Raw genomic sequence first — 23,286 nt, 5'->3', positions numbered from 1 at the left:
TATAGAGTTTCAGTTTTGAAAATGAAAAGAATTCTGGTGATGGGTGGTGGTGATGGTTGCAGAACAATATGAATGGACTTAACATCACTGAATTGTACATTTAAAATGATGATGATGGTAAATTTTGTGTTATGATGACCTTACTGCAATAAAAAAATTATTCCCTCTTGCCAAAAAAAAATATATCCCCTGTGCTGTACCTGTTTATCCCTCACCACCTCAACCTCTGATCTGTTTTTTTCTGTTGATAGACTTTCTTTAAGAGCAGTTTTAGATTTACAGCCAAACTGAGCAGAAGGTAGAGATTTCCCGTAACACCACCTGCCCCCACATGCCCAGCCTCCCCCATTACCCACATTCTCCACCAGAGTGGGACATGTGTTACAATGGATGAACCTACTTGGACACATCATTATCACCCAAAGTCCATAGTTCACATTAGGGCTCACTCTTGGTGTGGTACATGCTATAGGTTTAGACAAATGTATAATGACATGTAGCCACCATTATAATATACAGAGTCGTTTTTCACTGCCCTCAAAATCCTCTGTGCTCTACCTGTTCATCCCTCCCTCCTCCCTAACCCTCTCCCCACCACTGATTTATTTTTCTGTGACTTTTTTTCCCCCCTCAAAAGAGAGATAGTATCTATTAGGAGACACTCTCTATTTCTCCCCGTTCCCCAACCCTAGCTTTAGGAAACCACCAATCTTTCTTTCTCTAAAGATTTGCTTATTCTGGACATTTCATATAAATGGAATCATACAATATATAGTCATTTGTGACTGGCATTTTTATTTATTTGTTTATTTATTTATTTATTTATTTATTTATTTATTTATTTATTTTTTATTTATTGGGGAACAGTGTGTTTTTCCAGGCTCCATCAGCTCCAAGTCAAGTCATTGTTTTCAGTCTAGTTGTGGAGGGCGCAGCTCACTGGCCCATGTGGGAATCGAACCAGCGACCGTGGTGTTATGAGCACTGCGCTCTAACCAACTGAGCCAACCAGCCACCCAAACTGGCATTTTTCAGTAAGCATGTTTTTAAGATTCATCCATGTTCTAGCATATATCAGTAATTCATTCTTTTTTATTACTGAATAATATTTCATTGTATGTACAAGCTACATTTTATTAACCCATTTATCAGTTGATGGACATGTGGGTTGTTTCTGCTTTTGGCTATTGTGAATAATGCTGCTGTGAACATTTGTGCATAAGTTTTTGTGTGGAAAGATGTTTTTATTTCTCTTGGGCATATATTTAAGTACAATTGCTGGGTCATATGGTAACTATGTTTTACTAGGAATTCCCAAACTGTTTTGTACTTGATATTCCCAGTAGCAATGTGTGACGGTTTTGATTTCTTCACCAAGAAAGGTTTTGATTTCTTCACCAAGTTTCTTGCCAAACTTGGTATTATCTTAGTTTTTGATTATAGCCATCGTAGTGGGTATCAAGTGGTATCTCATTGTGGTTTTGATTTGCGTTTCCCTGTGACATGACCTTGAGCATCTTGTCATGTGTTGTTTGTGCATTTGTATATCTTCTTTGGAGATATGTCTGTTCACCTCAGTTAATTTTTAAGTATAAGTATTCACCTTAATTTGCCTTGGTAGTATGTATTCGTAAAATATAAATAAAAACCGGGGGCCCGCCCGGTGGCTCAGGCAGTTAGAGCTCCATGCTCCTAACTCCTAAGGCTGCCGGTTCGATTCCCACATGGGCCAGTGGGCTCTCAAACACAAGGTTGCCGGTTCGACTCCCGCAAGGGATGGTGGGCTGCGCCCTCTGCAGCTAAGATTGAACACGGCACCTTGAGCTGAGCTGCCCCTGAGCTACTGGATGGCTAGTTGGTTGGAGCGCGTCCTCTCAACCACAAGGTTCAATTCCTCAAGTCCCACAAGGGATGGTGGGCTGTGTCCCCTGCAACTAGCAACGGCAACTGGACCTGGAGCTGAGCTGCGCCCTCCACAACCAAGACTGAAAGGACAACAACTTGACTTGGAAAAAAGTCCTGGAAGCACACACTGTTCCCCAATAAAGTCCTGTTCCCCTTCCCCAATAAAATGTTTAAAAACTAAATAAATAAAGACTTATTGATGGCAGTGGTACTGTACTGAGAAATGGAGAAATTTAATTGTGATGCTAAGAAGATACTGTTTTATATTTGATGTTTCTCGTCGAACTTGTCAGCCACCCTTTCAAACTAAAAGATGTTTGATTTTGGCATTTAATTTAAGAATCTTAAAATTCAAATGTAAATATTAACTATGGTATCTTACTTTTGTTAAGAAACTTTTCAGCTAACTGGCACTCGGCTTCCTTTCCTTAGCTCTATGATAGCAGCCCTTTTCATTAGCTAGGTAGAAAGCTTTCTTATGTGGTTAGAGCTCAGTAGTTTCAACTATGAAAGACCAGGACATTTGGGGTATAGGAGATATTTTAAAATAAGGAAAGCATTCTGCATAATTCATGCATGACCTTTTGAATTCTGAATTTTATTGAAGAATTTAGTTAATGCTCATAACTAAGATATTTTGGTGGTTCTTCAGTTCTAGCCTAAGAAAAGGAATGGCAATATTCTTTTTTAGTTATGCAAGGTTCAAATGCTTCTACACTATAAATAAGTATAGTGTAGATAGAATGTTAGTTGTTAATGTGAATTGAAGTCACATTTTTGTTTTCTCTTAGTGTTTTGATTGTATTATCCAGGTCGAGGACTTAGCTCTTTTTTATTTATTCTAATTGTTTCTTATTTAAGTAAAATGTTGATCATTCCTACATTCAACTTCTTATAGTCCAGAGGTTATTGATATATTTTGTAGATTTTTATGCCTTTCTATTGAACAATAACAACAACAAAACTACAACAACAACTTCTCTTTTATATCAGTCAGCTTTTGGTCATTTGGCTAGTTTGGCTTGGAGATTTTGATTTATTAAGTTCTAGGGCTGTTGGCCATCTGGAGTTTTATGTCTTTGTTGGTAATTGTGGTTCTTACCACTGGCTGAGAAACATTACTGTTAATAATTCTGTTAATTAGCTGTTAATTTCTGTTAATTGTGGTTCTTACCACAGGCTGAGAAACATTACTATTAATAATTATTACTGTTAGTAATTCTGTTATTTAGCAATCCTCGTATCTGGATGATCTTTCTAATCATCTCCAGTAATTGAAAGGCAGTAACAACAAGACAAACTCCCGAGCTGTACTCTAACCTGAATCAGAATCTCTGGAAATGAGGCTCAGGAATTTGGATTTTTTGAAAAACAGCCCTAGGTGATTGTGGGGACAGAGTCCCCATAGAGTCCCAGAGAGCAGTTTCCAGGCTCTCGGCCTCATGTGGAAAGGTCTTGGCTCGGGTAGTAGATGGCCGTCGGCTGTAATCAGATGGCCATCAGCTGTGACTAGTTGGCCATCAGCTGTTACCGGTTTGCCATTGGCCACTGATATAACTGCCGTCGCTACGCTGGTTGGTGGGTTGGTTGGCAGAGAAGCGCACAGCGGATTGCGCATCATGAGGCTCCTGCTTCCTGTGTCTCCAACCCAGCTGCCAGCCAGCGAGAATATAGCGGTATGAACCCCCTATCCATGGCTCTGTGGGTGTTCCTTTTTGGCCTTGCCACATCCTGCGTTCTCATGCGGGGAGCGGGAGCTGAGACCCAGTGTGACAGGATTCTGATCATACCAAAGTTTGAGTGCCATTGCTTTACATGCTCTATACTCGGCTATACTTATGTTAAACCAGGACATTAGAAAGTCCTTGTACTTCGGGTTCATCACATTCTCTCTCCACTCCCACAGAATTGCTTTTAGTAACACCACTAGGAATAATCTAATGATTATTGAATACTTACTGTATTTTAGGCAGTGTATCTTACTTTTGGGGGCTCAGGTTAAGTGTCTTTTACAAAACTACTTCGTAGTAAGTGGTAGAACCAGGATATAAATTCAGGTCTTTCTGTATTCAGAGCCTTCATTCTTTACTGTGAACGGTACACTGCCTTTACTGCATTAATTTTGTTTAGAAGCCAGCCCGGTGTATGTGCAGAGAGGTTATTTTTTGAAGGCCTGAACAATTGGTCAATTTACCATAAGGATTCTGTTTAGAATATTGTCCACTGCATTATAGTGTGTTCTCTGTGGGGCTCATGCGAGAAATTTCCCTTATGTTTTTTTATTGTATACAAACTGTTTGCTATGATTACTTGCATTGCCTGTCTTGAACTTGGCTGCTAGAAAACTTATAGTCAGATTTCTGGTTCACTGTTAGCAAGTGTTTAGGATTTTTTTCATCTGATTATGTTTCATTCTTGGTACCATGTTATTTCTATGTCTTCTTTCATTTTTTTCTAATCTCTTTAAAAATTATTTTATCTTTCTGTGTTATAAGTCATTTTAAAGAAAAGTGTTAAGTAAATTAACAAGTGATTTTTGAGCCATTTTCTATAATTCTGGCCGAATGTCTTTTTGAAAGAGTTGAATTTGGGGAAGGGAGGAACTTAGAGTTTGAAAGGTGTGTGTGCCAAGCACTCTGGTAGATGTTATTTTCGTGCCAACTCAGTGAAGTAAGTGGTGATAACCTCCATTTTATAGAAGATGAAACTGATAAGAAAGGTTAACTTTTGCCATGCAGAGCTAAACTTGAACCCAGGCTTTTGTGACTCCAAAACTTTTTTTTTAGTACCTTTAATGGATCTAATTTACCCAATAATTTCTAAATTCTTTATTGGGGGGTCATTCACACATTCAACAGACATTTGTGGATTCCTTACTTTGTAGGAGGCACTGTGTCTAGTAGAAGTGGCCTTATGGAAATGGCCATGCTGATAAGAATGACTTGTCTTAGCATGTCTTTGAATGGGGAGGAGTGGTGTGGAATGAAGCTAGAAAGATGGTGGGCAGAGCCTTGTAGGCCATTCTGAAAGATTTTGTACCTTATTTTATCAGGTAGTAGGTAAACTGGAAGGTGTGTGAGCCAGGCACTCTGGTAGATTGGGGATTCCCCCCCCCCCCAAAGGTATCTTGCTAACGCAGAAATTCTAACTGGTAATTGTGTATATAATGTGACTAATTTCTCTATATTAATTCTGGATCTTGCTACCCTAATGAGTTGTTATTTTATTTTGTAGTAATTTTTCAGTCATTTTCTTGAGTTTTCCAGGTATTGTGGGTATTAGATCCGCAAGTCACGAAACTGCCTTCTCTTTTTGCAATGTTTATACATCTAAGTTCTTTCTCTTGTTTAATTTTATTAGTATATTAGTGCATTAAAACATCACATGACATTAGATCAAGCACTAACATTGCAATACTAATGCACAAATAGTATGTAACTTATTCTGTGTTCACTTGAAGCATTTATTCAGCTCTTAGTAAACTATAAGTTCTCAGTTCAGGATTTACTTTTAATTCTTTGTATCTCCCACCTAGCCCAGCGTCGTTTACTAGCTCCTAAACCCCAAGCCTTACTTTTCACATTTGTAAAATAGGAGTAATTATACCTATCATCAGATAAGATTAAATGAGATAATATGTAAAGCACTTAACACAATGCCTGGCACAGATGGCAGTTATTATTCATTCATTTAATTCAATAAATGAGTGTTCAGCTAAACACTAAGGGTATAATATGAGCAAAATCAGACATGGCGGAAAGGAGAGCTATTAATTAAATAGTGACACAGAGAACTAAGTGCTATGAAGGAAAGGAACAAATTCTTTAAGATGATAGCAGCATAAAAAAAACCTAGCCCACCTCTAGGTTCAGGGAGGGTCTCCCTGTGGAAAGGATATAAGAGAGATCTGAAAAACGATCAGGTGCTAATAGGCAACAGGTGTGTGTGAGAGGGCAGAAGGGTGAGTTGAGATGGGGGGTATCGTGTGCAAAGGCCCGCAAACATTAGCATGTGCGGCCCTTTCTCAAATGGGAAAAAACAAAACAAAACACAAAACCTGCCAGTCTGAATGGAAGGATACAAATACAAACAGAGCTGGTAAAGATGTGTTGGTTGGGGTTGATGAGGCAGACTACCGTTCAGAGAGCCCTTACTTTGTTAGTTCATTTAATCCTTATAACCACTTAAGATACACCTATTGACATCTCCATTTTACGGATGAGGAAACTGAGGTCAAGAGGTTAAGTGGCTTGGCCAAGGTAACACAGCTAATTAATGGCAGAGTCTAGATTTGAACCCAGGCAGTATGGCTCCAGAATCAGTGCTCTTAACAATTGTACTGTATTGCTTGGCATGATTACCTTTGTATTTTGAAAAGATCACTAGCTAGTGTGAAAAACGGATTAGAGAATGACTAGAAAGGAATGGAGAGATCAGTTAAGAGGCTACTACAGTGTTCCAAGAAACGTTATTATAGCTTGGAGTATAGTGGCGACAAAGACGATGCAGAGAAGTAGATGGTTTACTATACGACGAGTCTATCTTGGATGAATACATGAAAAATAAATGAATGAATGAGTCTGAAACACATGTATAAACATGGTAACACGCTGCCTCACTATATAGTATTTATAAGCAAGCAACAACTGCTGAATTATATGTTGGAATAAAAACTGAGGCAAATATAAACCCTTTTAGATTTATTTGTGTTACTACCACCCAAGATTTTATCTTGAATACATGATAGAAAAAGATGTTAATCTACAAAATAATAGGTTGTACATGTTCATTCTGCAAACTTGGTACACTTGATGCTATAAAGCTCTTCTAGTTTTTAGCAAACCTTTAAATACTCTTTAACACAAAAGTAAATTACATACAGAGTTGCTATTGCTTCTCAGATGTGGGAGTAGAACAAAGGAAAAATGCTCTAAGTATAAATATAATTTAAAGGTAGAGATCATGCACTTTAAAATTGAGAATCAGCCTTCCTGAGCAATAACAGCAGACGGGCAGAGAGGAAACACTTTCGTCTAACTTGAAAGGTCCATATTTCTATTTCAGACACCTTACTGTAACCACATTCTAAATTGATACATTTTGTGGTTAAAACATTTTTATGTAGAAAGCTAAAAGATTTAATAAGACATTAAATCTATTTTTATTCTTTTTTTTCTTTAATGAATTTGAATCCTTTCTATAATTCTAAGTACCATTGATAGACATAGACTACCTAATTATTTAGTTGTCAGAAACGTTATTTTTTAAAATGTCTGGAACACACAAATTCACTTTGGTTCTAAAATAAGCAGACTATATGAAGTAATACTCCTTCCAGTTAGGGGTACGTGGGGGAAGTGATAGTTGGAGGTTATAAAACAATCTGAGGTGAATGGCAGGATCTTTTCCTTCTCCCTTCTCCCTTCTGAACAATTCAGGTGAGGCCGAGCAAACAGGTGGTGTCCTCAGGCTTGAAAGCTGTGATGGTCTGGAGCAGAGTGTCAGTATCAGTACCTGAGTCTAAAGAAGGCTTGTGCGCAGGACTGTCATCTGTAATGTTACGGGAAAGCTTCCCTGGGGTGAGGACAGTCTCCCTGTGAGGAGACGTCAAGCTCAGGGTGTGGGGTGTCACAGCATGAGGACGATGAAGGGAGGATTATGTGGGAGCGCGGGGAGAGCGGCAGCTATAACTCACTGCAGTATATTGAAGCCCAAGTGGAAGGATGCGGGCATCCATGCAGGAGGGCAGCCAGGCTCAGGGTGGTGGAGCCCAGGCGAAGTGGGGGGAGTCCATGCAGACGGTTGCGCACAGTGGCATTGGCCCCATGCAGAGTAACAGAAAAGCGGGCATCGACAGCAGACTCACAGTGGTGTGAGGCCGAGTAGAGCCAGGAGGGACCTCGGTGGGGAGCAGCAGCAGCAGCAGTGGGAGATTGGTGGCATATTGGGGATCGGTAAGGATAAAGGGAGCCAGGTTTTTCTCTGTGGAGAAAGGAGTTAAAAATATCGAAAGGATGTTGGTGGTGTTAGATTAAATTGGAGATTGATGTGAACTCATGGTTTTTAATTTATATAGACACGAAATAGAGAGAAGGGTGTAAGTATCTGTCATGTATCATGTGTGTGCCTGGACATGTACTCTCGATCTGTTCTTTGGGAGGGCTGGGAGTAGTGATCCACCAGCAGCAGTGAGTGTATCTAGTATCCAGTTCTTGGTTTCTGACTATCTTTCTCCACTAAGAAGGAATCAGGGTTCCTTGGAGAAATAGCTGATTCCAGGGGTAGAGCAGGGAAAGTACAAGGTGAGCCTGAAATGTCTTGTTCCAGAAAGTAAGGAAGTGCTCAAAGAACCACGACATGTCAAAAACACACCAGCTTAAAGGGTCTTCCACTGGCCAAATGTGGGGCAATTTGAGTATAAAAATAATGATAATTAGGAGTGATAATCCATGGAATAAATTAGGAACCCATGAGTCCATATGGATATAAATAAATACATGAATAAATGGAAAGTTGGATGAGGAAAAAGATATTTCATGGTTACTCATAAAGGAAAACAGTAACTTTATATTGGAGAGGCCTGCCATTTATCACCGTAAGTGATTAGTTAGTATTAGCAGTAGTGGGACTAGTTGAAGTCATGTGCCACTTGATTGGATGCAATGAGAAGGACATTGCATCGTTTCCTGCCAAAGATACTGGAAATCGTGCTTCTGAATCATGGGGAAAGATCAGACAAACTCATATTAATGGTCATTCACAAAATAACTGATGGTCTACAAAATAACTGGCTTAAAACCTTCAAACTTGTCAAAGTCATGAAAGATAAGGAAAGACTGAGGAACTGTTGCAGATGGAAGGAACATGACAAAGACATTGTAACATCGTCTAGACCTGGTCCAGTTGTTGTAAAGGGCATTGTTGGACCAACTGACAAAACTTGAATGGGGTCTGAGATTTAGATGTAGTATTGTATCATGTTAATTTCCTGATTTTGATAATTGTGATATAGGAAAATGTCTTTGTAGAAAATACACACTAGAGAATTTGGGGGTGAGAATAAAAGTAAATGGGAAATATGAGAAGAAGAAACAGCAAGTACACAGACACACCTCTTTGGAGGAATTTGCTAAGAAAGGAAGCAGTGAAAGGGGCTTGACAGGCTTGGAGTAAGGGACTTTTTTGGTTTTGTCTTAATATCGATGATGTTACAGGATATATGTTTATGAATGAAAAATATCTAGAGGAAAGGAAAACTGATATTGGAAGAGAGGGTGCAATTTTAGAAGCATTTACTTAAGAAACAGCATAGGGTCAGTGTATAGGAAGGGATTGATCTTCGGAGCAGGGACCAATGGAACTGAGAAGAAGGCAGGCTGTTGAATGATGTGACGATATGGTAATTATCTGTAGATTACTTCAGTTTTCCCAGTGAAATCGAATCGAAATTAACAGCTGAGAATGAGGAAAGGAAAGATGGTACTGGAGATATCATAAGAAAGAGGGAGCAGCAAATAGTCATTGTGAAGTATCGGAGAGTGAACAGACCAGGAAGCCGTAATAGGATTGAGGGGCAACCCTGAAGGTCCTCATGAGGTTTGTGATCAAAAATTTAAAAGTGAGACCAAGTAGTATGGATGGCTATTTTTCTCCCTCCACCTTCGGCTGACTAGGTTATGGGCGCGTAGAGGAAAGAGGTAGACAACTGGATGCAAGCAGGGTTGGGGGTGTATCAGAAGCACAGCAGAGCGAGAGGAGGGCAGAGGAGTTGATGCTTGCAAGGTAGTGGTTATTTCCGTAAGCGAGACTGCTCAACACTGACGGTCTCACCCTTGATGTTTATCAGAAATGGGGACTTATTTCTCAGGGCATCTTTTTATTTATTTATTTTTATTTTAATGAAATGTAACGAATTTGGCTCCCCAGCAGTAACTAACCAGACTTCCTACAAAGTCCTGTTTTAAGATTACTTTTATTCAGTACATTAAAGAATGCCTGGAAACCAAACAATTCTTCCCCCTGTTGAAAAACTAAGTGAATTTTAGAGACTTCCCTGGCTTTACTCAGTGAGTCTTAAATTGGGCATCATCCAATCTAGCAGATAGAAAGGAGCTTCGAGGCCAAATGAGACTTTTAGAGGCAGCAGGGAGTAGGAACAAATAAATTATACTAGGCAAAAAAGCGGATTGATTATTGCAAGGTTACTTTCTCTCAGGGGATGGCTGGTATGTTTCAGGCAGATTACTGGTGTTGATACTGGTGTAAGATTCCATTTCTGAGAGACTACTTAAAGTTTTGGTTTTGGGACCTGGGCTTTCGTATAAGTGACTCCATTTTGGGCCTGTTGTCTTGTTTTTAATTCCCCCCCATAACCTTTATCCTGAGGCAGAAACAATTAAATGTTATCTGGACATATTACAATTTTGAAATTGTTAACTTCTCAGATTCTGTTTCCTTGTACCAAAAATGGTAATCATGGAGATCAAGAGTCTCCCTCATGAATGGTTCTCGACGTTCAACGTTCATTCCTAATTCCAAGTGGTAGCTGCTGTCATCTGCTCTTTAGCATATTACCCCCATTTTCTGTCCTTTAAAGTCTGACTTAAAACACTCTTAGCTTCATCTTGGTTATGTGTCTGTTAAACCTGTGACGGCTCTTAGAGAACACACTGCTTCTTCTACCTTCTTATCCACGTCAATTCTAAAGAGCATTCCTGTTCTCCTAAATAGTTTTCAAATAATTTCTGGGCTTCTAGTCTCTGGATTACCACTGTATCATCTAGAAGAAGCTCTACTGACATCTGGCCTGGATAATTCTTTGTTGAGGCTGAGTGGGAACCGACCTGTGTCGTGCATTGTAAGGGGCTTAGCAACACCTCTGGCCTCTACCCACTAGAGACTAGTTAGTAGTAATCCCCATTCCCTCCCCTAACTGTGTGACATCCAAAAATGTCTCCAGACGCTGCCAAGTGTTCCTTGGGTGGGGCGGGGTCACAGTCACCCCTGGTTGAGCACCATATTGTAGAATACGGTGTGTTTTTTTAAACTAGCAAAGGGTGTGTATCTGTCGTCAAGTCGGGCATATATCTACCTGTGTAAAAATAGATTTATTTTTAAATTGTCATGAGTTGGATACAAGCTTAATTTTTGTAAACTTTAAATCATTTTAAATGACCTGAATGAATATACCTCTAATATATAGCAGGCCCTTGGTAGAGTTTTACTGAGTTAAAATGAATGACGAGAGCTTTTTCTCAAGGCAGTCTGCGAGTGAGTTCCTTCTTAAAGCAACCCATCTATGTAATTTTTATAATTTTTAAAAATCCGAGTTTCTTCAAAGAAAGTGCATGGATATACATATATAATGACTGAGCCAATAATATTTCTTAATTACCTGGAATGCATCTTTTCTATGTTCAGTATAAAGCCACAAGATTGTTCAGCATTCAATATTAACTCATATTTGCTATTAGGAGATAAAGTTTCTATGTAGTTGTTATACTTAATTTTTATAGCTTCTGTATTATACCTTCACATTAGCAAGAACAAAATCAGGAAAATGGAACTCAGTTTGCTCATAATTTAAAAATTTGACCATATGAATTCAAATACTATTCTGCAAAGAGAAACTATTCTGTTTTTATAGGGATATTACATTTAAAAAATCTAATATTTACATAGGCACAAAAATTGAAATCACTGAATGATGTAATCTGTAATATCAACGAAGGACAATCATTCCTCCTCAAAATTTATATTATGAATAACAACACAAAGCTCCCTTGAAAAGTTAAAAGTCAGTGTATTCTCAGGTAAAGAACAGTTGAGGCTTTGCATTTTTGGATTTCCAGTAAGAACGTGCGCAGATGCTCAAGGCCATTGCAGCTTGCTTTTCCAACTATTAATCTCATCTGGTAGCATGTTTAAATTGATTTAAGGGTTGGGGCACATGCCACCTTTAAAAAATATCTTTCAAAGTTTGTTTAAGGTACCACCGGGATTTTTGATGTATTGAATGTTTGATACAACTTGCTTGTTATATCATTGTATATGTGATATCTTCATGAGAATTTAAAAAGTACTCATTTTAAAAAAGCCAAGCTCTTCCTGTAAGTGGCCTGAGGTGACCTCTGAAAACGGTTTGCTATTTGCTTGACCCAGAGAACCCCACAAAATCATGTAAATCAAGAGGTTCAAATTTACATGTTCATTTTAAGAACACTCGTGAAACTGCCCAGGCCATCAAGGGTCTGCATATCCGAAACGCCACCAAGTGTCTGGAGGATGTCACATTACTGAGCAGTGTGTGCCATTCCATCATTACAGTGGTGGAGTTGGGAGGTGTGCCCAGGCCAGACAGTGGGGTTGGACGCAGGGTCGGTGGCCCAAAAAGAGAGCAGAATTTCTACTGCGCGTGCTTAAAAACGCAGAGAGTAATGCTCAATTTAAGGATTTAAATGCAGACGCCCTGGTCACTGAACACAGCCAGGGGAACAAAGTTCCCAAGATGCCGCGCAGAACTTACGGAGTTCACGGCCGGGTTCTCCTTAAATACACGAGCTCGCCCTGCCGCACCGAGATGGTCCCAGCTGAGAAAGAGCGGGTCTTTCCTAAGTCAGAAGAGGAGGATGCACGAAGAAAAAGGTCCCCCAGAAGAAGCTGAAGAAACAAAAACTTCTCGCCCGAGAGTAAATTTAGCATCAAATAAATGCTAATAAAAGTAAAAAAACAAGAAACAAAAAACAAAAGATTGTGTAAAATACAGTAGTATTTGATTGTTTCAAATTAATAAACGTAATATATTGAACACTTACCATATATGCTTTACCCATATTCATTAACTTTTAGTAAAAACCCTAGTAAGTAGTATTACCCCTACTTTACAGGTGAGGAAAACGAGACACAAAGACTAAGTTTGAACAAGGTCTAAGTAGTCAGTAAGAGGTGGGATTGGGATTTAAATCCATATAGTCTGGCTCAAGGATCTGAATTCTAGACTATTCTCCTAGTCTATTTCCTACAGACATTGCTGGTGGCAAATGTTCAGTCTTTGATTAACCTTCATCTGCCAGCCAGGTCTTTCAAAATGAACAGGTGTAAACTGAAAAAATGCACATTAATATAGGTATCAGCTGAAGGAAAACATTTGGAAAGTAAATCTGTAAAAACTTAATGCCAACTCTGTTCTAGAGTCAAATTTAGAGACTTAAAAAAAATACACAATATTGTTTTCTACAACTCTTGATAACTGAGAAATAACTGTGTATTGTTTTAAATGTTTCTTTCAATAAGGAAAAGGTTCCTGTGCTGAAATCATGAGTGTGATATATTAAACCTATTACCCTATCCTATGTTTAATTTGTACATTTCTCAGGATCTAAAAACCTTTTCCGAGACTGGAGAAAAATAGTTTTAAAATATGTTTTAAAGTAAAAATTGACTTTATTTAACACATTTATTTAGCATTTACTATGCATAAACGCTTGCCAACCACTTTCTTAGCTTATTCTTACAGAACTTTAAAGTCACAGGGCTTAACATAAATCACATTCTCCAAACCTATGCTATGATAATAACTCTAAGTAACAATATTCTCTATGCCATGGTGGTCCCTGTTAAAAACAGGTTTTGGCCTTAGTTTCTTATCGGTTATCTTCCCTGTGTTTAGTATTTTAATCCCTCTGGAAAACTGTGGCCTTACTACTCTTTCCTAGTTCCTGCCAACACTCCAGATTCTAGCATACTGCTGTTCTTTGGACACAGTTCACCCATTGAGGTGACATGGGTTCATCTGCCAAGTAGATATCTGAACACCAAGCACCACTCCACTCGATTTCCCAAAAGGACTTCTACCTGAATTTTTTTTTTTTTGCCCAGGTGAAACTAGATTGGACATTACTGTTACCAAGAACTGCTTAAATCATACTTAAGTTTATATATACTATGGGCCGATGTCCCCAAGTCCGACTGTACATCAAAAGTCCTGGGCATCTGGAACAAGGCCCAGGATTCATTATTTTTAAAGCTCCTTATTACGTCTGAAACTTACAACTAATATGCTATTGTATCCCAAATATACTTAAATAAAAAATAAAAATAACACCCCCTAGCTGCTTCTTATCTAAGGATAAATGTTTGGGAATCTGTTTTGGACTGTTGATTCTCAGATGCAGGTCCCACAACAAACATTTCACTAATATTGGATAAAATGAGAAAAATAAATACTATGTGGCATTTTTTTTTTTTTAGAGCAGGGGCTGTAGGCATTTTTCTTTTTTTTTTTTAAGATTTTATTGGGGAAGGGGAACAGGACTTTATTGGGGAACAGTGTGTACTTCCAGGCCTTTTTTCCAAGTCAAATTGTTGTCCTTTCAATCTTAGTTGTGAAGGGTGCCGTTCAGCTTCAAGTTGTCCTTTCAGTCTTAGTTGTGGAGGGCGCAGCTCAGCTCCAGGTCTAGTTGTCATTGCTAGTTGCAGGGGGCGCAGCCCACCATCCCTTGCGGGAGTCGAACCGGCAACCTCGTGGTTGAGAGGATGCACTTGTGGGACTCGAGGAATTGCACTGGCAGCCTTGTGGTTGAGAGCCCACTGGCCCATGTGGGAATCGAACTGGCAGCCTTCGGAGTTAGGAGCACGGAGCTCTAACCACCTGAGCCACCGGCCGGGCCCTGTTTTTTTTTTTTTTTTTTTTTTTTTTTTTAATAAGCTACTAATCATAGTAATTGAAAGGACTGTCTTACTCTGAGATTTTTACCTTCTCTTGGGGGGAGTTAAATTAAGTTCTTTTTTTAATATAATGATGGTGAATGGAGACAGTAATTTATGTACAGTATATTTTTCTTGTCACACCACACTTATTTTCTCTTACATGGAAAATCTTGGTCCCTAATAACATTGGTATAACTTAATGCTATCCATTAAATAGTTTTCAAATTTATACCACCAGCATTACTTCTAACATGAAAACATGGAGAGGAGTCAGTTTATATATTCAGTGCATGCTCAGTACTAGGACTGTGTTCAAACATCCTTTGGGATGATTATTTTCTTTACTTTTAGGTACCATTAGATTAATTTGTTCCACTTTATTTTCAACTTTAATGTTTATTTTTCCTTAATTTGACTAAGACATTTACAAAATTCAAAAGTAAAACTATACAAAAAGATACATTTACAATAGTCTAATTCCCATCCTATGCCCTCCACATCTCTCCTCTCCCCTGTCCCAAAGATTTTTTTTTCTGTTGCTTTCTGGTTTATCTTATTAAAATAAAAGAAATCACATTCTCCTTCTTATGAAATAGCTAGAATATTACTACTACACATTTTGCTTTATTCACTTAACAACATACCATGGAAATCAGTTCATACCAATTCAGAGAGATCTTGAGAGATTACTTCTCATTTTTTTTCTGTAGTAACATTAGTTTTATATTTTTAGATGCCAGTATGTGTGTGTGTGTGTGTGTGTGTGTGTGTGTGTGTGTGTGTGTGTGTGTATGTATACATATATATATTTATATATAACAAAATTGTCCAGGCCCTTTTTAGTTGTATCCTGAGTAACATTAGTTTTATATTTTTAGATGACAGTATATATATGTACATATTTATATTTATATTTATATTTATATTTATATTTAACAAAATTATCCAGGCCCTTTTTAGTTGTATCCTGAGGGCACGTGAGGTTTTCATTGGAGCCATGTTTTTAAGCCACAGCTGAGAACCCTCCACTCTGGCCATGTGGTCCATTCACTGTAGGCCAAGGTGATTTCAGCCTCTGTATCCAAGCTCACACCATTCCCCAAGCTTGGGATGTGATCCTCCTCTTTCATTTGCCCTACATTTGAGGCAAAGCCAAATTCAAATCCGAACTCCTCATGAGAATTTGTGTAGGCTTCCTTCCTCCAAGGCCACCGTGCCTTTGCATCCCCAGTGTCTCACATGATGCCAGCACATAGAAAATGTTCAAAAAAGAAAATGTTCAAAAATTATTGATAATGTAAGGGTAATTTAGAAAGAAGGTAGGTTTGGGAATCAGATAAGTTCTTGGTTCACATTCTATCTTAGCTACTTTGGAACTGCAGTAGTTATCTATTACTGTGTAACAAATTGCCCCCAGATATAGCAGATTAAAACGACACAGATATATTGTCTCATGGTGTTTGTGAGTCAGAAATTTGTCACAGTTTAACTAGATATATTGTCTCATGGTGTTTGTGAGTCAGAAATTTGTCACAGTTTAACTAGATGCCTCTGGTTCAGGGTCTCTCACAGGCTGCAATCAAGATGTTGGCTGGGGCTGTAGTCTTATCTGAAGGCTCAGCTGAGGAATCCAGCTTCCAAGTTCACGAACCCGGGTGTGAGATGAATCTATTTCTTTGTGGTTTGGACTGAGTCCTCAGTTTCTCATAAGCTGTTAACTGGAGGCTTCTCTAAGCTCCTTGTCATGTGGGCATTTCCACAGAGCATTTCACGACAAGGCAGTTGCAATTTGTGTGCTTTCAAAGCTTATATTGTTACTTCATTTGGAGCAGCGTTATTCATTTGTTTGCTGTCACTTGGAAATGTAGCCACAGCGGGAGCAGACCTCTCCCACCATCTCTGAGAGCAGCAAAGAGGAAACAAACCGGGAACCATCGGCCTCAGAAACATGAAGCGAGTTGTTATCGGTTGAGGTCACAGACTCTCTCTCAGGGCCACTGTAGTCTGTGTATTTTACTTTTTAAAGTAAAAAGGTTAAAACAAACACAAGGGTGACAATATTTGGTCACTCCCCAAAAATCTAACTTGAAATTGTACTGGTACATAAATTAAAAGTCTGGGAACTCTTTGCCTTAGAATACTCAACTGCCACGTCAAGTGACAAACACTGGCTGTTTTCCCAGGTAACAGTTTTACTTGGCTGTTCACTCTACCTGCTTTCTACCTGAGATAGCCTCAGAACTATGCCCTACACTTTATAATTTGGACACTTGGTAAGTGTCTCTACTTCAGGGACATCCAAGCTCTCCCACCTGTGAGAACCTCATTAATGTGCATAGGTTATTAATTTTTATTGATAGTTATGACATTTAGACTAAGTCAGATTAATTTTTTTAATTTTAAAAAGCAGTAAAAATACTATCAACTATATTCGTAGAAAAATTGAGAGACTCAATTTTCATAGGTTTAAAACTATTGTCAAGAACTACAGCATTATGTTAGGGCCCAAATCCATGCTAAGATTTAGATGTTGCATCTTTCGGCTTTTATTTTAGCAATTTTATGAAAGAGGATGCACTTTTCAGGCCAGGTGGACACAAACATTACACAGAATTTAACCATTCAGAAATTTCTGGGGAGTTCTGAGATTTATACAGCCATTTCTAAAAATTCCAGAAATCTTATTCTTAGGGGAAGTTTAATTTTGACTCAGGTTTTCTTTAATTCATACAGTCACACTGACGGGAAAGATACTTGATGATTCAGATACATCCTGGGGTTTGCTTTCCAAAGGCAGCCATTGACTCATTTATCAAAATTAGTAACTCTTCTAAATCTCTCTATTTTTCCCTCCAAAGCAGTGCGAGGAGAAGCGAGTAAACCTCTAGTAGCCACTTGCTCCATGCATACAAGCCTAAGGGTGAATACCTTGGACAAATCAACAATGCTTTTGTCTTTTTCCAGCAGTGTCAAATGGAAAGACTCCTAACTCTGTACCTCTGAAATCACTTAACCTCTGAGAACCCGTGTTTCTCCATATCAAGTAAGGATAATACCACGAACTTGATAGAGTTGTCAGTGAGGATTAAATGAGATAATGCACAGGAAATTCCCCCGCACTCTGAGCCCTAGAGCCCTAGACGGTACTTCCTTCCCTTCAAGTGTCTATACTTTCTTACTGATGACCCTGGGGGTCCTACAAGTTGGGTCTTTAATTTTAAAACTGCCTAATTTAAGGAAGCAGCTTATTAACTCTCTTCAGCAAGTTCCCACATAATAAAATTTCCAGACTGTATTTCAAATCTTTCAGTTAGCACAAGTGCAAATAATGGTTAAAGTAGAACTGTAGAAAAAAGATTCATATTCTTGATCACTTCCTCTAATGTATAATGTTATTGATCTTGCTTGTGCTACTATCAAAACTCTGCACATAAAAGCTGCAGTGAAAGAAGTACATAATCAATAAGCAACTGAAACTTTCCCCCTTTGTTGTAGGTGATCCTCCATATTATAGAATGATGGACTTTTTCTTAATTTCTGTGTAAGCAGTTAGGCCTCAGAGGTCCATGTGTGCATATAACATGCACACATGGACACCTCTCTCTCTGTCTCTCTGTCACACACACACACACACACACACACACACAGACACGAATATATATAACGTATTTCACATTAGCAAATAGAAGGCATCCCTTTTCTTTTGATAGTTATTTTGCTATAGGCATTAAAGGTCTAGGTAAGAATTTTAAGTCTTCCTGTAAACTTATTTCATGGATATAATACTTGTAAGTACATCTTTATGTACAGTTTATTCCAGTGCAGTTTTAGGAGTAAACAGTCAGGCTTAATGTGAAGTTCTTTTAAAAAGTCTGAGATTATGTATCCATTCAAAATACTATGCACAGTAACGGTACATGGAAATGAAAGGTAGTAGCAGCTAGCGCCCTGCCTGCTCACAAGCTAGTAATAGTTTTTGAGATTGAAATAAGAATCACATAGACTCAATATAAAAAAGACACAGTGGCCATGTAAATTTAAAGTGGTATTAATAGTGCCTGGTTTATGTTAATGTGCAAGAGAATTCATTTACTTGACCATTTCCCTTTCACTCAGTGCCTCCCACCAATATTACAATTATATTACATATAAGAAAGCAAGAACAGTCAAGTCCTGTACATATTTTCTGAGTATTCTTGCTTTTGAACTTAGAGACTCTTCTTATTAGATTAATACACAATATTTTTGTATCTGTCATATAAAAATTTACTTAATAGTAACATTTATTATAATTTTTAATTCTAAATATTAAGACTTTCGGATACCACTTCTGAAAGTAAATCATACTGTTTGGGCTTGTGCTTCTTCTAAAATATAATAAAGCATATACAGATACAGTAGTACTTCGGTTTTTGAACATCTCCGTTGACGAACATTTCGGTTTACAAACTAAATCCGGAAGTAAATGCTTCAGTTTTTGAACACGCCTTGGAAGTTGAACATGTCACGCAGCTTCCACTGAGTGCAAGACCCTGAGGCCTAGCTGTCGGCTGTTTTCTAACGTTTCAGAACTCGAATGGTCTTCCGGAACAGATTACGTTCGAAGACCGAGGTACCACTGTAGCTAAATTATCTCAGTATTTAAACCTTAATTTCATGCTTAGAGTATAAAGTCACTCTTTGGAGTTATTCCCATGAATATACCAACAACTAAGTATCTCTTCAGATTAGATTACAGCCAGGAAGTCCATTTGCTCTCTAAACAGTAAATACAGTCTGAGAGCATTTCCTTAACTAAGTGTACTGACTTGAAGGAGCAAAACAGGAAAAACTAAGACATCTGGCTCCTTGATTCAGCCTGTTACTCGGCTCTGTTACCTTGGGCAAATACATAGGTTACTCTCTGGGCTTCAGTTTCCTCACCTGTAAGAGGCTGACCTTTGCAGTTCCTTCCAGCCATAAAGGCCTATGATTAGATTTCAAACTTACACTTATGCTCATGAAGTAGATAAAGAGTCTAAAACGGGGGAAAGGGAAAGAGTCTAGAGTGAAAAAGGAAAATGAGCTGGGATGTTGGCGGGGGAGGCGGGGGAAGAAAGCCAAGAAGTCAGAGAAACTATGCAAAGGGATGCTTAGCTCTATTTTAGGTAATGTTATGTTAAAATATGAATGCATATATATAAAGGCTGGCTGTTCTTGACTCTCCTTTTTGCTAATCACATTCTCTGGTCTTAGGACAAAGGATAAAATGTCAGCTCCGGGAAAATGGTTCTGCGTTATGGATGTGAGGGCACTGAAACAGTGGCGGGAAGTGGTCGCAATGGTAGGTAGTAAGGACAGCGAGGAAAGCAGGTGACCAGGGCGTTGGAGCTTGGACAAGAGTGTAACAAAGACAGCTGTTAATAGGTTTAAAGTAGTTAATCCCAAACTGTTGTCCTGGTGGCTTTACCCTTAAGTAACCACTGAATGATCCTGGGCTTAAGTTTGAGATTTGGGGAGCAGGGCAGTGCTGAACAAGAGAGGCTAATGTGAAATGGAAATCAAAATCCGTAGGAACCCCAAATGACAAAGAACTATGAAATGAAAGGGACCGGTGGGAAGATGGATCATCAATATGGATGCTATGATGTTGTCAGAAATGGCAGAATTAAACAAAGAAGATGCTAGATTATACACAGGTATAGATCTTACTTCAGACCTTACTTCACACAACAGATATGTTCTGATAGTGTGTAAATTTATTTTGGATCAGTAAAATAATTTTAATTGTGCTAAGAACATATACTATTTTAAACGACTTCTGCAGAGACCAGTCATCCTTTAATTTTCTTATAAATACAACATTCATATGTAGAGTTTGTTTGAAGACATAAAACCTGTATGTTGACCCAAGTTCAGATATATGAATCTAACCACTAATGATTGTTAACTATCACTACGGTATTTAATATTATTCTGGGAGTACTAGCCAATGAAATTAAACAGAAATTGTGATTATTTGATTAATAGCTCTCCTTTCCACTAAGTATATTTTTCCTCATTGTATCCCTAGTGCCAAGCTCAGCCTGCGTTCACTTGTTGAATTAAAGATTGAGTAATAATAGCCACCAGTGCCAAGCACTGTGTTGAATGCTTTATTTAAATTTCATTTAATGTGCTCACTGTAGAGGCCAGTTTTACAGCTGTGGAACCTGGGGCTCAGAGATCAAGAACTAGTAAATGATCTGAGGTAGATAGGAGACACAAAGAACCATAACTAGATCCTATACTTAGAGTTTATTATCTATTAAAAGATGAAAAAAATGCTTTAAGTGAACATAGAAAACATTAATATACTATCTGTGCATAGTTATTGCAGTTTTTTTTTTTAAAGGAAACTAATTTATTTCAGTTGAGGTCCTTTTGAAATATAAAACTCGGTTGTATTTTTTAAAGCTGTAATTCTTGTAGACATTCTATGGTTAAAAATTTGATTGTGCTCATTAAAAATGGTTATGTTTTTGCACTTCAGCTTTGGGAAAAATAAGCTTTCTTTGGGAAGATGATATTGGGTTTTTCTGATAGTTATTGCAATATTAATTGGTCTGCTATGCCATGCACCGATGTTACCACTATTTTTATTGGTGTAATGCAGTTATTTTGGAATTTAAAAAATCTGAATCATTTGCATCTTGAAATGTGCACAGCTAGTTATATACTTACTTTGTATTAGAATTGCAGATTAAACAAAGGTTACTCTTCTGTAACTCCATAATTTTTAAGAGGAAGAAGAAAGTAATGATAAAGCATAGCTCTGTAGCAAGAATAATTATAATTTAATTCACAGACTTTCTGAATAAGTAGCATATGAACATGAAAGTACTGAAAATGATACAGGTCACTATGTTGGAACCTCTCTATGTGATGAAACTAAAGGAGATATAGACCAACCAAAAATGCTATTTTGAAGTAAAAGCTAGAGCTCTATCAGTAAAAAAGATTTCAGTCTCTGTTAAAAAAGCAAAAGACTGTTCAAAAGATTTTCTCAAAAGTTCACAAGAGATGAGATTACTTGAAGGATAGAGTATCAGAGGAAAAGATGTGGTGCTACCTTGTAGCTGTCTCCTACTGCTCTCTTCAGACAGAGTATATCAGCATGTGCTGGAAAACTGGGTAAGAATATGCACAATAAAAATGATGCTGTTGGCTCTTTTAATGGAAGATTACTTTTGAAAAAGGTCAAATGAAATTTTATTTTCAGGTTTTGTAATTAAATGGTCATCAGTGTATGTACGTTTTACGTTTAGTTTAGAATTATTTTATTACATATGTTAGTTTATTTTAAAATAACCATGTATGCTTCACATTTTATAAATTTGTATTTGCCACTTGATAATATATTTAATTTTATATTTATTAAACTTTATTTATAGTCCATATTTTAAATGCTTTAGTTTCACTGATTTTTTTTAAAGGAGTTACTGAATTTTGAACACTTTAAAATACTCTTAGTAAAACTGATGTCTCTTTCTTAAATGAAGTAAATGCCAAAGTAAATAATACTGGTATTAAAATTAGTATTTTAGTATTAAATGAAATAAGTACAGAGAGTAGTTTTGTAGTAAAAACTGTCCATGATTATGGCATTACACTCTTTTGCAGGTTTGATATATTTTGCAATAAAAAAAGAAAATTAAATAATTGAAAAAACTGTACTGCACAAACTATGCATTAGATTTGAGTATTCAGAGAAAAGAGAACTTTAGTGAATTCAGTTACTTTAGAAGCATACAAAATAAGAGTTAAAAAATTTGTCACCTTTCTGGAAATATTTTGTATGAAGCTTTATACATGATCTGTTCTTTAGAAATTTATAGCTTAGAAAAAAACCCTTCAAGTGTGACTTATCAAAGATCTACATAGTGATATTATTTCAGAAATTGACTAGATGTTTTTCTTTCTAAAAAGGTAGCCACTTTTAAAAAAGATAATCTCTATATTGAATACTTAGAAGGGCATTTGCTAGCAGCAAGAAGAGCTCGTACTGTTGCGTCCCACAGGGTTTTATCACGAGGTAGTAATATACATCTTGCTCAGGAGACTTTGTAGATTGGCAATACACAGGATTTCTCTATCTTGTGTATCATAGGATTTTGTTGACAAGAATAAAGAGAATTTGGACAATAACATAGTTATTTTTGGTAGCCACCTGTTATCTCTTAGGTAATGAACAGTATGGATGAGGTGATACTGTCCTTTTTGATTTTGGCTGATTTTTAACAGAAATGTTGAAAAATTACTTTCTTTTTTCTCTTCTTGCTTTTAATAATGTAGTTCCTTCCTCCTGGAATGCCTTTCTCTCTTGCTTCTAGGTGTCCATGTTTTACCTATCTTTCAGGACCCAGTTTAAAATTTATCTGCTTACCTATAGCTAACATCATACTCAGTGGTGAAGGATTGAAAGCTTTTCCTCTGAGAGCAACACAAGGATGCCTGCTTTTGTCATTTCTATTCAACATAGTATTAGAAGTTCTAGCCAGAGCAATTATAAGTTGCTCTTATAAGTATAAGATATACTTATACTTTTATAAGTATAAGATATACTTATACTTATATAAGTATAAGTATAAGATATCCAAATCTGAACTGTCTGCTGAGCACAAAAAAGTGAGGAAGCTTTATCTAGAAATAAAT

At 37.5% G+C, this 23,286-nt stretch overlaps 1 protein-coding gene and 1 pseudogene across 4 annotated transcripts in view; both read left to right on the top strand.

Moving 5' to 3' along the window:
- The window catches only part of FNBP1L (formin binding protein 1 like), a 100,332-nt gene that overhangs the window by 12,604 nt on the left and 64,442 nt on the right, over positions 1 to 23,286 (top strand). The gene's annotated exons all lie outside the window — the stretch shown is intronic.
- Positions 12,033 to 12,597, top strand: LOC308500910 (large ribosomal subunit protein uL22-like; annotated as a pseudogene). The gene has a single exon. The product of its transcript is annotated as a large ribosomal subunit protein uL22-like (transcript).

This window comes from Rhinolophus hipposideros (assembly GCF_964194185.1).
Source record: "Rhinolophus hipposideros genome assembly, chromosome: 8".
NCBI classification, from domain to species: Eukaryota; Metazoa; Chordata; class Mammalia; order Chiroptera; family Rhinolophidae; genus Rhinolophus; species Rhinolophus hipposideros.
Note: the sequence above shows the minus strand (reverse complement) of the source record. Positions and strands in the feature narration are given on the sequence as shown.